Source organism: Macaca mulatta, chromosome 6 (assembly GCF_049350105.2).
Source record: "Macaca mulatta isolate MMU2019108-1 chromosome 6, T2T-MMU8v2.0, whole genome shotgun sequence".
Classification (NCBI taxonomy): Eukaryota; Metazoa; Chordata; class Mammalia; order Primates; family Cercopithecidae; genus Macaca; species Macaca mulatta.
The window spans coordinates 151,940,475-151,957,527 of record NC_133411.1 but is presented as its reverse complement, the minus strand read 5'-3'; the positions used below and the strand labels follow the sequence as shown (position 1 = coordinate 151,957,527).

The following is a 17,053-nucleotide window of genomic DNA, read 5'->3' as shown; positions in this document are numbered from 1 at the left end:
TTAGCCAAGCTGCTCCAATTCTTGGCCTGGAACACAATTCCACCAGCCTCCACTCCAAGACCTGTAGCTTAGCTAACCTGCTCCACTCTTTTACAGTTCAAGATAAATGGTAATTACTGGCGCCCACATACCTGAGGCATTCACAGAACTTAGAGCACTGCCTGGGACACATTAAGTGCCATCCACAGTATTCTGTATCCGTATCTAGCCATCGATCCAAAATGAAAAGTGTTATCAGGCATATACGCCAATTCAGTCATGACAGAGAATAATGTGGCAATATCTAGAAAAACTATGCAATTCCATTCCTAGGTAGGTATGCATCTTACTAAAACTCACACATGTGCAAAAGGATGTTCACTGCAGCATTGCTTATAACGGTAAAAACCTAGAAACAACTCTAAGCACCTATCAGTGCACTTAGGAACACGGGGAAAGGGATAAATAACGTGTGGCATATTTACACAGCATGTAAAGAGATAATTTTTACCTCAAAAAAATAAAATTGAGCAAAAACCCCAAGCTGAAAAATTAGAGTATACCCTGATACCATTTATGAAAATTACAACACATATACAAATACCAGATGTCTACATTTGGACACACAAAATAATCCTTTTAAAGTACCAAAACATAGTTCGAAAGGGTATATGCTAAAATTCATGTTAATGCTTTCCATTGGAGGGTTAAGGGAATTGAACAGGTGTGCCAAAAGAGGATGCCAATGTTAACATTTGGGGAGAAGGAACAAACTGACAAATGTTAGCTGTTATATAAATATGCATATACGTATAAACATATACATGACAAATTATAGCAAAACATACAAATATGGATGCTCCAAATTATTGTTTGTGCATTTGGCTCTTTTTCAAAATAAAAAAAAAAAAAAAGGAGAAGAGGGAGACTGTGCATCTTTTGGATAATCAGGATTCCTTTACATTGTTGTAGAGAAATTTAAAAAGTGCAGTATACTTCAGGGGCTGATAGAGATGACAGAAAAGCTCAAGCATGGAGGCTTATTCTTGTAATCCCAGCATTTTGAGAGGCTGAGGTGGGAGGATAGTTTGAGGCCAGGACTTCGAGACCAGCCTGGGCAACATAATGAGACTGACTTTTCAAAAAAGAAAAAAATTAGCCAGGTCTGGTGGCACACATCTGTAGTCCTAGTTACTCGGGAGGCTGAGGATCACCTTAGCCCAGGAGGTCCAGGCTGCAGCAACCTGTAATTGCACCACTGTACTCCAGCCTGGGTGACAGAGTGAGAGCTTGTCTGCAAACAAAAACAAAAACAACGCCAGGCACAGGCTCAAGCCTATAATCCCAGCACTTTGGAAGGATGAGGTGGGTGGACTGTTTGAGCCCAGGAGTTTGAAACTAGCCTGGGCAACATGGTGAAACCCCATCTCTACAAAAAAATACAAAAATTAGCTGGGCGTGGTGGCATGCTCCTATAGTCCCAGCTACTTGGGAGGCTGAGGTGGGAGGATCTCCGGAGCCGGGGAGGCAGAGGTTGCAGTTAGCTCAGATCGCGCCACTGCACTCCAGCCTGGGCGACAGAGCAAGGTCTTGCCTCAAAAACAAAAAACAAAAACATAACATAACTATTAAAAAGTTAATAACAACTTTAAAAATGCACATTTAATCAATATGATCCTTAGCAGTAGTTCTCAAACTTTAGTGTAGATAGAAATCACTTGGGAGTTTATTAAAAATGGAAATCCCTGCATGCCATGCCTACCCCCACCATTATAATTCAGGAAATCTTGAATGAGGCCCAGCAATCTCATTTCTATACAAAAACCAAACGTCCCTAGTATGGTATTATAGTTAAGCCTCTGTTAAATGTTCTGAGAAACATTTTTTTAAAAACTCAAAAACTTAAAAGCAAATGAAATTTGCTATTTTAACCTAAAAGTCTATTCCCCTTTGCCAACAGCAACTCTTAAAATAAAATTTTATATTTTGATAAGAAACTAAAATCACTATATACAATATTTACTTACACAGCTCTGTAAAATGTTGACGCTCTAATACAGGAATATTTTTAACGTGCAATTGAAATGTTAAAGGCACACTTGTTAAAACTATGACAACTCTTGTTCTAGGTAACAATTAACTTTAATGGAACAATTCTAGAGTTATAATTAAAAAGTAACCAGCACAGAAAACACGCAGCTTTAGGCTATCCAGCCTTTGCTATCCATTATCTAATGATAACCACTTCTCTTCCCACCTCCCAGGCAGTCACAGTCCTCCTCCTGAGCTTCCCCAGGACCTATCTCACACCTTGGCACCAACACACAGAGCTGGAGTGTAGTTCACCTGTGGACAGGCCCATGCTACCCTCTAGGCTGTGAGCTTCTCCCTCCTAACAGAGAAAGTGTCATGTTCATCTTTGGATACCTGTGTCTAGCAGTGCGTCTGGCATGCTGTAGGCATGTGATAAAACAGCTGCTGAATGAGTTAGCAAGTCCAAACATGTCTTAGGTCTGAGACACCCAATGGAAAAGGAATCTCAAGTATAGGAGTTCTGGCAGACCTTCTCTAAAGGACGAGAGAGTAAATATTTAGCTTTTACAGGCCATGTGGTTTCTCTTGCAACTTCTCAACCTGCCATCCTAGCTCAAAGGCTGCCACAGACAATACATAAATAAATGAGCATGGCTCTGTTCCAATAAAACTTTATGAACCCTGAGATTTGACTTCCATATAATGTTCATGTGTCATGAAATATTACTCTTCTTCTGATTTTTTCCTCAATTATTTTAACATGTTAAAAAAAAATTCTTAGCTTATAGGTCATACAAGAACCAGCAATGGAGGGTTCCAACCCCTTCTCTAGCAGATCTGGGCAGAGAGATTGATGGAAAAAGGCCAGGATGCCAGACAGACTGATATAGAAGAAGTAGAAGTAAAAGAGAACAGATAGTTCTATAATGGATGAAAAGTCAGTGGATCCTTACAGTACCTGTAAATAGGACAAAAACAATTCAGAAACACACACACACACACACACACACAATAATGCAGTTTGTTGTTATTTTTCTTTTATTTTAAACCAGTTCTATATAACAGGAAAGGTCACTAATTAACTAATATCTAAGGAAGTCAGAAAAAAATTGGCATACTTAAAAGTCATTACAATACTAGTTAAAATGAAAAAAGAAAAGCCACAAAAACCTTTTCAAGATAAAAAGTTTTACCACCATTTCTACATTGCTAAAATGTATTCTTTCTCTCTGCTGCCCACTCTCCCGTAAAAATGCAAATGAGCAAAAAGCAGACAAAAGTCAGGGAGCAAAAGCAGACAAAAGCGATTCTGTCTCCGAATAACCAAGGATTGACTGTCCTGTCCTGCCCAGTCCCACTGTATAAAATCGTAGATGTCTTCGAAGTTAAAGCGAGCTCAGAGTCACAGAGTCTGCTCCTCTCATTAAAAAATAATTATAACTTTTTAAATAGCACACACGATTATTTCATAAAAATCCAAAAATAAAGAAGCCAGGAGAAGAAAACCCAAGTTAAGATACTGATGGCTACCCTTCTAGACAGTTTTCCTTGACTGCAGTGTGTGTACATACTTTTTAAATACAAAAATAATCCCTTTCATTTTGTAGATGAAGAAACTGAAGGCCTGGTACATTAGCCTAAGATCATACATAAAATGAGTTAAAACCAGGATTAGAACCTCTTGCCTGCTGGGCCAGTGCTCTCCCCTACCATCCCCTAATGGAAATAAATAATTAGCCTCATAGATAAGTCAGTACCTTTTCCATAGTAATTACTTAATATATTAATACATGGTGAAATGAATGATGCCAGCTGGGTTGACCCATTCCTTTACCTCAGTCTGGCTCTCTCTGAGCCAGCTTACTCAGAGATGCTCCCAACTTTATCAATATCACTAGAGAGTATAGTTTTCAACAAGTTGTCAAATCCCAAAGAACACAAGGATACAAGGACAGCTTCCTTAATAGTAACTGGCATGTAACTTACAATTTTTGCTACTGAAGGTGCTTCACTTTGGAACTTATCGTTAAACTTTTTTAAAAAATGAGGCACTATTCTGAGTCCTTTACGGATTAGTTTATTAGGAATTCAGTTGGATTCTCCTCATCCCCTAAGGAGGAGCTAAATTAGAAGGAGCAAAAAGCATCAAGATATTTGTATAAAGTTTGCCTTAAGTTTCAGCTAAGATCAGATTTAACCATGACTAAAACAATTTCTTCTTTAAATTTTATTTTTTAATGGACAAATTATAATTGTATATATTCATGGGGTACATAGTGATGTTCTGATACACATAACGTATGGTGATCAGACCAGAGTAATCAGCACATCCATCACCTCAAACATTCATTGTTAACGTTCAATATCCTCCTACTGGCTATTTGAAACTATTTATAGTCATCCTAGAGTAGTATAAAACACTAGACTATATTTCTCCTATCTAGCTGTAATTTTATATCCTTTAACAAATCCTTCCCTATCCTCCCTTCCCCCTACTCTTACCAGTCTCTAGTAACTTCTTTTTTCACTTTTTACTTCTATGTATTCCCTTCTACTTTTTACTTCTATGAGATCAACCTTTTTTAGTTTCCACATGAGTGAGAGCATGCAATATTTAACTTTGTTTCTTCACTTAGTATAATGTTCTTCTGTTCCATCCATGTTGCTGCAAATGACAGGATTTCACTTTTTTATGGCTGAATAGTATCCCATTGTGTATATATAAGTACCACATATTATCCATTCATCTGCTGCGGGACACGTAGGTTGATATCATATTTTGGTTATCATGAATAGTGGTGCAATAAACATTAGTATGCAGATGTCTCTTCAATATAATGATTTCCTTTCCTTTGAATAAGTTTCCAGTAGTGGGACTGCTGGATCATGTTGTTGTTATATTTTTAGTTTTAAAAGAAACCTCCATACTGTTTTCCACAGTGGCTGTACTATGGAAAACATTCCCACCAATAGTGTATAAGACCCTCCTTTTCTCTGCATTCTCTCCAGCATTTATTTTTTTGCCTTTCTGATAACAGTCATCCTACAGTGAGATGATACTTTGCTGTGGTTTTAATTTTCATTTTCCTGATGATTAGTGTCACTGAACATGTTTTCATATATTTGCTGGCCATCTGTCTTTGTTTTGTTTTGTTTTGTTTTGTAAGTGTGCATTTTATTCTTTTTTTTTAATTATTATTATACTTTAAGTTCTAGGGTACATGTGCATAACGTGCAGGTTTGTTACATATGTATACTTGTGCCATGTTGCTGTGCTGCACCCATCAACTCGTCAGCACCCATCAACTCGTCATTTGCATCAGGTATAACTCCCAATGCAATCCCTCCCCCTCCCCCCTCCCCCCCTTCCCATGATAGGCCCCGGTGTGTGATGTTCCCCTTCCCAAGTCCAAGTGATCTCATTGTTCAGTTCCCACCTATGAGTGAGAACATGCGGTGTTTGGTTTTCTGTTCTTGTGATAGTTTGCTAAGAATGATGGTTTCCAGCTGCATCCATGTCCCTACAAAGGACACAAACTCATCCTTTTTTATGGCTGCATAGTATTCCATGGTGTATATGTGCCACATTTTCTTAATCCAGTCTGTCACTGATGGACATTTGGGTTGATTCCAAGTCTTTGCTATTGTAAATAGTGCCACAATAAACATACATGTGCATGTGTCTTTATAGCAACATGGTTTATAATCCTTTGGGTATATACCCAGTAATGGGATGGCTGGGTCATATGGTACATCTAGTTCTAGATCCTTGAGGAATCGCCATACTGTTTTCCATAATGGTCGAACTAGTTTACAATCCCATCAACAGTGTAAAAGTGTTCCTATTTCTCCACATCCTCTCCAGCATCTGTTGTTTCCTGACTTTTTAATGATCGCCATTCTAACTGGTGTGAGATGGTATCTCATTGTGGTTTTGATTTGCATTTCTCTGATGGCCAGTGACGATGAGCATTTTTTCATGTGTCTGTTGGCTGTATGAATGTCTTCTTTTGAGAAATGTCTGTTCATATCCTTTGCCCACTTTTTGATGGGGTTGTTTGTTTTTTTCTTGTAAATTTGTTTGAGTTCTTTGTAGGTTCTGGATATTAGCCCTTTGTCAGATGAGTAGATTGCAAAAATTTTCTCCCATTCTGTAGGTTGCCTGTTCACTCTGATGGTAGTTTCTTTTGCTGTGCAGAAGCTCTTTAGTTTAATGAGATCCCATTTGTCAATTTTGGCTTTTGCTGCCGTTGCTTTTGGTGTTTTAGCCATGAAGTCTTTGCCCATGCCTATGTCCTGAATGGTACTACCTACGTTTTCCTCTAGGGTTTTTATGGTATTAGGTCTAACATTTAAGTCTCTAATCCATTTTGAATTAATTTTTGTATAAGGAGTAAGGAAAGGATCCAGTTTCAGCTTTCTACTTATGGCTAACCAATTTTCCCAGCACCATTTATTAAATAGGGAATCCTTTCCCCATTTCTTGTTTCTCTCAGGTTTGTCAAAGATCAGATGGCTGTAGATGTGTGGTATTATTTCTGAGGACTCTGTTCTGTTCCATTGGTCTATATCTCTGTTTTGGTACCAGTACCATGCTGTTTTGGTTACTATAGCCTTGTAGTATAGTTTGAAGTCAGGTAGCGTGATGCTTCCAGCTTTGTTCTTTTGACTTAGGATTGTCTTGGAGATGCGGGCTCTTTTTTGGTTCCATATGAACTTTAAAGCAGTTTTTTCCAATTCTGTGAAGAAACTCATTGGTAGCTTGATGGGGATGGCATTGAATCTATAAATAACCTTGGGCAGTATGGCTGGTTCAACATTCGCAAATCAATAAACATAATCCAGCATATAAACAGAACCAAAGACAAGAACCACATGATTATCTCAATAGATGCAGAAAAGGCTTTTGACAAAATTCAACAGCCCTTCATGCTAAAAACGCTCAATAAATTCGGTATTGATGGAACGTACCTCAAAATAATAAGGGCTATTTATGACAAACCCACAGCTAATATCATACTGAATGGGCAAAAACTGGAAAAATTCCCTTTGAAAACTGGCACAAGACAGGGATGCCCTCTCTCACCACTCCTATTCAACATAGTGTTGGAAGTTCTGGCTAGGGCAATCAGGCAAGAGAAAGAAATCAAGGGTATTCAGTTAGGAAAAGAAGAAGTCAAATTGTCCCTCTTTGCAGATGACATGATTGTACATTTAGAAAACCCCATTGTCTCAGCCCAAAATCTCCTTAAGCTGATAAGCAACTTCAGCAAAGTCTCAGGATACAAAATTAATGTGCAAAAATCACAAGCATTCTTATACACCAGTAATAGACAAACAGAGAGCCAAACCATGAATGAACTTCCATTCACAATTGCTTCAAAGAGAATAAAATACCTAGGAATCCAACTTACAAGGGATGTAAAGGACCTCTTCAAGGAGAACTACAAACCACTGCTCAGTGAAATAAAAGAGGACACAAACAAATGGAAGAACATACCATGCTCATGGATAGGAAGAATCAATATCGTGAAAATGGCCATCTGTCTTCTTTTGAGAAATGCCTGTTCAGATCACTTGCCCATTTTGTATTGGGATTTTTTTTTTCCTGTTGAGGTGTTTGAGTTCCTTGTATATTATAGATCAGATGAGTAGTTTGGAAACATTTTCTCTCATTCTGTAGGTGTTCTTTTCATTCTCTTCATTGTTTCCTTTGTTGTGTAGAAGACTTTTAACAATGGGACTCTGACATCACATTTGTTTGTTTGTTTGTTTTTTGAGATGGAGTCTTGTTCTGTCACCCAGGTTGGAGTGCAGTGGAGTGATCTCAGTGCACTGCAATCTCCACCTCCCTGGTTCAAGCAATTCCCCTGCCTCAGTCTCCTGAGTGGCTGGGGTTACAGGCATGCCACCATGCCTGGCTAATTTTTTTGTATTTTCAGTAGTGATGGGGTTTCACCACATTGGCCAGACTGGTCTTGAACCCCTGACCTCAGGCAATCCGCCCACCCCAGCCTCCCAAAGTGCTGGGATTACAGGCATGAGCCACTGCACCTGGCCCACATTTATTTTTGCTTCTATTGATTGTGCTTTTAAGGTGTTATTCATAAAATCTTTTCCCAGAAAAATGTCCTGAAGCATTTCCCCTATGTTTTCTTCTGGTAGTTTCATTGTTTTGGGTCCTACATTGAGGACTTTGATCCATTTTGAGTTGATTTTTGTACAGAGTGAGAGGTGGTGGTCTAGCTTCATTCTTCTGTATGTGGATTATCCAGTTTTCCCAGTACCATTTATTGAAGAGATTATCCTTTCCCCAGTAAGTATTCTTGGCACCTTTGTCAAAAATAAACTGGCTGGAGATATGTAGATTAATTTATGGGTTCTCTATTCTGTTCCATTAGTCTATGGGCCTGCTTTTATGCCAGTACCATGCTACTTTGGTTACTACAGCTTTGTGGTATATTTTGAGGTCGGGTAGTGTGATACCTCTAGCTTTGTTCTTTCTCAGGACTGCTTTTGCTATTCACGGTCTTCTGTGGTCCCATATAAGTTTTAGGACTTTTTATTTCTATTTCTGTGAAGAATGTTTTTTTTTTTTTTTTTCCTGAGATACAGTCTTGCTCTGTTGCCCAGGCTGGAGTGCAGTGGCACAATCTTGGCTCACTGCAACCTCCGCCTCCCCAGTTTAAGTGATTCTCCTGCCTCTCAGCCTCCCAAGAGTAGCTGGGACTACAGGTGCACACCACCATGCCCGGCTAATTTTTGTATTTTTGGTAGAAACGGGGTTTCACCATGTTATCCAGGCTGGTCTCAAACTCCTGACCTCAGGTAATCCATCCATCTTGGCCTCCCAAAGTGCTGGGATTATAGGCATAAGCCACTTCACCTGGCTTGTCCTTGGTATTTTTATAGGGATTGCAATGAATCTGTAGATTGCTTAGGTAGTACTGTCATTTTAATAATGTTAATTATTCTGATCCATGAGCATGGGGCGTCTTTCCATCTGTTTGTATTCTCTTCAATTTCTGTCATCAGTGTTTTGTAGTTTCTCTTGTAGAGGTTTTCAATCTCCTTGGTTAAATTTATGCCTAGGTATGTGCCTATTTATGTCAAGAGTCACTATACATTAATAACATAACAAAGAAGGGATGATCTACATGTTTGCCAGTGTTCTTCACTTCATTAACAATCTGGCTAGGGCTGGGGAGAATGACCTTGCAGGACAGACAACATTTGGAAGGGAAGCTCATAACTAGGTAGCAGGCAAAGCAGTTTCAGTGGCAGCTCTATTATGAAGGGAAATATAGTTCTTAAAGTAGCAAAATGGCAAGATTATTTTTTAATACAGAGGACAAGAAAACCTGACCAACCAGCTAGGCTGAGCAGCATATTTGACATGGGAACCCCCCATTTGCCTGGTGACTTAAAAGAAAGAGGTATAAATTCACTGGATTCTGAGGACTGGTGAACCAAGAAGCTACCACTGGCACTCCACCAAACACCACTGGAGACAATTCTGGGCCCAGGGGACATATGAAGACATGCAGTGAAGGGAGGCCAGGCCTTTGGGAAGACCTAGTTCCTGCAAAAACAGAATCAAGCTTCTGGGGAACCAAGCTGTGTAACCAAGTATTAGGAAAATATCTGAATGCTGTTTGTTGTTTTGTATTTATTATGATGATGGTCTTATCTTCCACATAATGAGTCTTATCTTCCACATAATGATGGATAATAGGGCTATTGAGGCACTTACAAGATCCATCACAGAGTTAAAATTTGTACCAAGACCTGAAACTTCTAATATAAAACAGGAATTCTCTAAGGCAAAAAACTGAATTTCAGCAAGCACGACTCCTATAAACAGCTGACATTTTTACTTGTTTGGTATCTTTTGAATGATGGCATCCAATTTTTCCTTGGCAAATTTCCAGTTGAATGTCTTTCTCCCATTACATGTGGTCCTACCAAGAAAGACAGGTGAGTCCCCAACTAGCGCCTTACCACAGATGTGGGGACCTTACTCAGGAGAGACCATTACAATTCTCTTTACTAGAAATGTTAACCTGCAGTAGTTTCACAAGAGGACAAGGACAGTTGGAACTGAGACATCGTAAAGGTAGTGCCTGAAAAGGGCTACCCATGAGTTACCCGGATATTTTCCATTCATTCATTTATTCAACAAATATTTATTGAGTACCTCTTACTATGTGCAAGGCACTGATCCAGTTGCTAAAGCTACAGTAATATAGAGCAGACAGCAGTTGCCAACCTTGTGGAGCTTACATTTCAGGGAGAAGAAAACAACGAGTAAACAAATCAAATATATAGTATATTAGATACTGACATGTGTTATGGAAAAAAATTAAGCAATTCTAGTAGGTAGGGAATGAAAGGGCTGGAGATTGCAATCTTAAAACAATCGAGGAAGACCTCACTGGGGAGGAGAGAGGACGGCAGGAGGGGAGATGAGGTCTGAGGCCTGAAGGACAGAGTGCTGGGGCACAGCAAACAGGACTGAGAAGCAGAAGTCAAGGAGGCAGGGGGAAAACCAGGAGAGTATGGTGTCCTGGAAGCCAAGTGAAGAAAGCTTATCAAGGAGGAGAGAGTGGGAATCTGTGTTAAATCCTTCAGAACAATTAAGAAAGGGAAGACTGAAATTGATTCAGCAACCTGAAGTCATCAGCAATACTGTTATGAGGCATTTCAGTGGACTAGTGTGCATAAAAGCCTGAGGTTCAAGAAAGAATGAGTGGGAAGAGAGGATTTGGGAACAGCAAGCACAGACAACTATTTGAGTTCTTCTAGGAAGAGAACAGAAAAATGGAATAGTACCTAGAAGGGGATATGGGATTGAGAAAGATTATTTGTAGTTGTTGCTTTTTCCTTTTTTACGTTTCAAAGGACTGCAGAAATTACAACATGCTTATGTGCTGATGGGAAAGATTTAGTAGAGACAGAAAAGTTAATGACATAGAAGACAGAGGAAGAAACTACTGAAGCACCCAAGTCCTTACAGATCCAACAGGGAATCAATCGGCTCTAGTGTCCCAGGAAGGGAATGCCTTTAGGTAGGAGCATTGGGTTCCCCTGTCACACAGGAGAGATGGTAGAAACATGGGTACAGGTGTGGATATTGTGGTGGTGGCTTGTAGAAGTTCTCTTCTGATTGTATCTATTTTCTCTGTGGAATGAAAAGCAACATCTGAGATGATCATCTAGAAGAGAAGAAGAAATGGCCTAGGGAAACGTAGTAGGATGCCAGGTACCACAAGGGCCCCTGAGGTTGCTTTGCGATGTCTGATGGTTCAGTTCTACTTTCCATTACGTGATTGACCCAGGAGCCTTTCAATAAACTTTATTCCTTTTATTTATTTTTTATTTTATTTTTTGAGACAGGGTCTTTCTCTCTCACCCAGGCTAAAGTGTAGTGGCACAGTCTTGGCTCACTGCAACCTCTGCCTCCCTGGGCTCAAGCGATCGTCGTACCTCAGCCTCCCAAGTAGCTGGGACTACAGGTAAGTGCCACCACACCCGGGTAATTTTTGTATTTTTAGTAGAGATGGGGTTTCACCATGTTGACCAGGCTGGTATCGAACTCCTGGCCTCAAGTGATCTGCCTGCCTTGGCCTCCCCAAGTGCTAGAATTACAGGCGTGCGCCACTGCTCTTGGGCCCTGTTTTTATTTTTTAAATTAGCCACAGTTGACATATGCTGCTTACAGCCAAAGAACTAATATACAAACTGTTTTTTGAGGCCTAGAGTGCCCCCATTTTCTCATGGAATATCTGACTTTAATAAAATAGTGATCCTATTCTACCCAATTCTAGGTACCACCAAGTACATAGCAAGACCTACTTGCAATATACCAACAAGACCCAACATTTTGGGTTCCTCTACCGCCTACTGAAGAGAATCAAGAATAGTGACTTATAATACCAAATTGGAAACACGAAATAAATCAGGATGCTAAACTGCTGGAAGAAAAACATTCCTGTGCATGTGTGGAAGCAGAAAAGATGGATACCAAAATTCAAACCCCCTGAACTTTTCTTCAAGCCCTTTCTTTGAGTGAAACTGCAAAAGTGAAAAAATATCTACCAAGACAGAATGAAGCTGAATATAGGCATGACCTTCTTTAGAGTATAGATTAATACTTCAAACAGATTTCAGTAACTCGGGGAAGGAAATCCATGTGAAGACTGCTCCCGGGGGAAACTGGAAGGTCAAGGGGGCCGTTTTCACAGTGGATGGTCATGTTTAACCTGGGCATGGCATCTGAGAGGGCAAACTGAGTAAAACAGAAGGAAAGTCAGACTCTCCCACAAAGAGAAACATCTCAAAGATCACAAAGATGAGTGGAAATTTCCAGACCATGCAGACAAAGATGAGTCTTCATGATACAACGTGCCATCCCCCTCCAGGAAATTAACAGTTATTAAACTCTAGCAAAGACAGCTGCTTCGGAGATGAAATCAGCCTTGCGACACCAAGAAGCAGAAGTGGGAGGGGAGAGGGCAGGGGAGGGGGAGGGGGAGGTAACCTCCATGGAAATCAGCCCCACACAGCTTGTTCCTTCAAACAGGTGCACCACTCCACAGAGCATTTGAATCATGAAGAGCCTTGATATTCACAGGGAAGTGTGAGACTTGCAATAAGGTAGGACCTGAAACCAGATATGAACAGCTCTTTCTCCCAGCTGGCCCTGTGCTGGCTCATCTTTTGCTAGGAAAGGAGAGATGCTCAGCCCGTTGGGCCAAATGCACACAAACTGCCAAGAAACCACAAGCAAGGCAAAAACAAACACATGCACACACAGAAATCTCCCAAGTGGACAAGAGCTGTGTGTGCTATGTTTTCAGCATCCACCCTAAGGGTTTTGCTTGCCAATAACAAAACTATGAAGAAAGCCTCATCTAGTTAGCAAGGACAACTTATTTTGGTTTTAACAATTGCTCCAATTTCCCATACCCTGAAGCCAGCTCTATCATGTTCTTTATCCCGCTCCCTGATTTCTCCAACAGATTGTAGAAATTAACATTTATGGAAGGGATACTACATGCCAGGCACTCTTCTAAGAACTTTGTGTAGATTAATTTAATCTGCACAACTCTAAAAGGGTGGGCACTATTATTGTATTACTTTAGGTTTTCCAGAAGGAAGAGACTTGAAGTACAGTCACGCATTGCTTAACAATGGCGATATGCTGAGAAATATGTTGTTAGGCGATTTCATTGCTATGTGAACATCACAGAGTGCATTTGCACAAACCCAGATAGATGGTCGAGCCTGCTGCACACCTAGGCTCTATGGTATAGCCTATTGCTCCTCGGCTACAAACCTGCACAGCATGTTTGTACTGAATACTGTAGGCAACTGTGACACAATGCGAAGTATTTGTGCATCTAACCATAGTTAAACATAGAAAAGGTAGAGTAAAAACATAATATAATCTTAAGGGACCACTGCTATATACGTGGTTCATTGTTGATAGACACGTTGTTATGTGGTGCATGAGTACATAAAGGCTTACCTGACACTACTTTACCAGGGGATTCTTGGGGGAATGAGGCAGAGAAGAGAAGCTAGACCCCACCTGGTTCAAGCACTAACACAATTGCTCAATCTCTTGAGACCATCTTCAAAGAGGCTGTTTAACAACTGCTTCTGGGATACTCAGCTCCCTTCTCCCACTGACCAAAGGTTTTCCCCTCAGAGTGTTTTAACTTCCCCTTGTCCCAGCGTATCTGTGTGTGAATGTCATTTTGTGTCACGCCTCCCTAGGGTGGGAGGTAAGAAACGCGGGCATGAGGCTCCAGGCTACCAGGCTGCCCTTGCAGGAAGGGTGGCGGAACCCACACAGAAGTGGTCATCTCAGTGGTGGCTGCAATACAAACAGGAGAAGCCAAGAAAACCTGATATGCTAAGCTAAAACTTTCTGATACGATTATTATCATCTTTTTCAGATGAGGAAACTCAGGCATAGAGAAATAATTCAAATGCAAGGTTACATAAGAGATGAGATCAAAATCAGGCAGTTTGGCTACAGAATGTTCTCTCTTAACCACTGTGCTCTTGTGTCCTACAGATTAACTTCATATCCGTAGAAGTCTGCCAGCTGCCACATTTGAGCCACAATTGTTCTGAAGAGCTGGTGAGAAACCAGTCAATATAAGAACATAAGTATCACAGATAACACTCATAACGCAATTCAAAGAGGACGCAGCAAGAGAGGACTCCAGTACCCAAAACAGTGTGAGCGAATCAATTTATCCACCACCACTCAGCCAAAAAGAAAGGCATTTCATGAAGAACATGCTCCCAAGGCCAATGTATAAGAAATCTAAGCTCTGCTAAGGATTAGCAAGGAAGAAACTGAGTCATCTTCATGTTTTCTGACACTCTCATTTTTATAATACTCCCGAAATGAAAGGCGGCACCAAGAAAGAAAGAAAAACAGAGTGTCTTCCTCCCACTCCTCCCTTAATTTGGGAGGGGATTCCGTGGACTCAGAAAAGGAAGAGATGAATCAGAAAACAGGAAATTTATTGAGAAAATAAATGCAAACATAAGTGGAACAACTCAAAACAAACAAGAGACCCAAATCAAAGGAGCTCTAAGACTGCTGAACATTAACAGCTTGAAGTCAAGCATTTCCCCTTTCAGAATGGGCGTTACGTGTGATGGGAAAGATTTAGTTCCTTGAATTCAGAAATTTTGTTGGGGTTTTCAAGGCAAAAAGTTTAAACTGAACTGATATCTTTCTTTCTCCTATCTCTAAACGCTACGAAGCCACAGAATGGAGAAATTCTTGGGTTGAAAGTAAGCAAAGGTCTGGCGGTGAGGCTAAATAATGCTGAGCTCTAATTTCTCCCTCTGCATTTCCATTAATTTAAAGTGCTAAGTTGCCTGTTTGCTTTAAAATATGTCGTTGTGCTCTGCGCAATGTCCCTTTAAATAGATTTTCCTTTGACTCTGCCAAAAATAGCTGGAGAAGGTCCTTTGAGAATCCCATTCTTAGCCTTTAAAAAAAATGCACTCTTCTTCCTGCTCCATACCCATAAATAGGCCGGGAAGCGGTATCACTCACTTCTTTCACGGACCTCCCATCTATCAGAAATAATAAAACTTTCAGGAAAGAAAAAAAAAAAAAAAAAGAGCCAGTCAAGGAAGTAACTCCCTTAGCCCATTTCTGCTTGCTCATTTATGTGATTCACCAAATATCGAGCTCCTCTTTTGGCATAAGCCAATAGGTAGGCAAGGATTGAAAACCCAAATGCCTACAACACGGCCAGGCAGGTAGGAGACCTGAAAGAAGTAGGCCGGGAGCAAGAGACCACAGGGACTGTTAGGAACTAAGGCAAACTGGAGAACGCACACCCTGGGGGATAGGGTGTGGCTTCTACTCAGCCCCAGTCAACTGTTAGCAGGGAGATACAAATTTTTCAAGTAAAATCGCCCCCTTTAAAGATGTTGGAAACCTGTTCAAAGTTTCAAAACAGTACTGTGTAGGACACCAACACCACCAAACACATGTGTGGGCTGCTCTGGCCATGGGCTTCATTTGCAACTTCTAGGTAAGAAACAAAGACAAGGGAGACAGACTGCCTATCCCCTGGGAGCTTAAGATGTCACAGGAGGGAGAGATACACACCTGGGCAAACTGTCCCACCAGGTGGAATGTGATACATGCTAAAAGAGAGGAACAAGCAAAGGCTGTGGAAGCTCAGGAAAGCAAGAGGGCACTTGTGGCAGGAAGGATTCTTGTTGGCAGTGACATTTGAGCTGAAGTTAGAAGAATGAGGTAGCCTTTGGCAGGCAGAGGCTGGGGAGGGGCCACTCCAGACAGGAGAAAATGAATTGCAAAAGGTAAAAAGATGGAGCAGGGAGGTGGGTATTTGAGAAGCGGTCAAGAGACTCTTCATGCGTTTGCCCAACAAATATTCATGAGTGTCTACTGTGTGCCATGCAGTAGGGACAGGATGGTGATCATGAGAAACAGACACAAGATGAAACTGCAAATTCCAGAAACGTCTGATCCAGACAGGGCTTTGGAGGCCATTTCCAGGGTTTTATCTTAAGAGCAATGGGGAAGCTGCCTTTGAAGTTTTTTTTAAGCAGGGGAATCACATGCTGAGATTTGCAGTTTTCAAAGTTCCCTGGAAGCACAGCATGCACTCTGTGGACTGGAGGGGAGCCAGAGCTCCACCAGCCAGAGCAACAGGGAGGAGGCCTTCACAAGCAGACTGGGAAAGACACAATGGCAGCTTGGACTACAGGAGTACTGATGGAGACACAGAAAAGTAGACAGATTCAAGAGATAGAAAAGGGTTGGAATCACTAGAACTCCAAGTTCCTGGTGGGAGTCAGCGAGGAAAAAGCCTGATGGGACTGGAGAATGGGGTCAATGTGGCTGCGTGGGGGTATCAGGCCATACCACCAGTGGCCCAGCGGCCAAGCAATCCTGCACTGGCAGCACTGCGGTATTCAGTGGTTACTAGAGAGAACAAAGGTTCCAGAGCCAAGGTGTATGGCTGAGGGAAGGCAGCCAGAGAAACTCACAGGAGCTTTCCATCTTAGAAAGCCATTATCTCAAAATACTGTTTTCTTTAAATGTGTTTTGTAAAATTCTACAGCTATTTTATTTGGACTAGTCTTGATGGCAAAGGAATAACTAGTTCTTCTCATGTTTAACAGTTCATCGGTGAGTTAAATCTTATCTTCTAGACGGGATGGAGAAAGAAGAAATATTAGAGTATTAGAACATAAAGACAACGTGTTTATGTTGTCTTAATGTTCACTTCCTTTTATTTTGAACCCTTCTTAAGAACTGCAAGGAATGCTACTGAACCGCTAGGGCTCATCCTCCTCGGTGCCAATGCCTGGCAAGACTTTTTTTTTTTTTTTAATAACCACAAGCATTTGTACATGAACCCAATTCACTGTTTCTAGATCATTAAAGAAATATGAATACATCCTTTTTGATTTGCAGGGATGCCTGGAAGTACTCAGACTCAAGTCACAGGAACAACAACAACAAAAA

General features: G+C 40.8%; 1 protein-coding gene and 1 long non-coding RNA gene across 51 annotated transcripts in view; both read right to left on the bottom strand.

Moving 5' to 3' along the window:
• The window catches only part of ARHGAP26 (Rho GTPase activating protein 26), an 840,200-nt gene that overhangs the window by 145,072 nt on the left and 678,075 nt on the right, over positions 1–17,053 (bottom strand). The window lies entirely within an intron of this gene.
• LOC144329563 (uncharacterized) lies at positions 4,239–15,169 on the bottom strand. Its single transcript, XR_013394923.1, has 2 exons — positions 12,554–15,169; positions 4,239–5,357 (listed from the first exon to the last, which is right to left on the bottom strand). It is a non-coding gene; the product is annotated as an uncharacterized LOC144329563 (long non-coding RNA).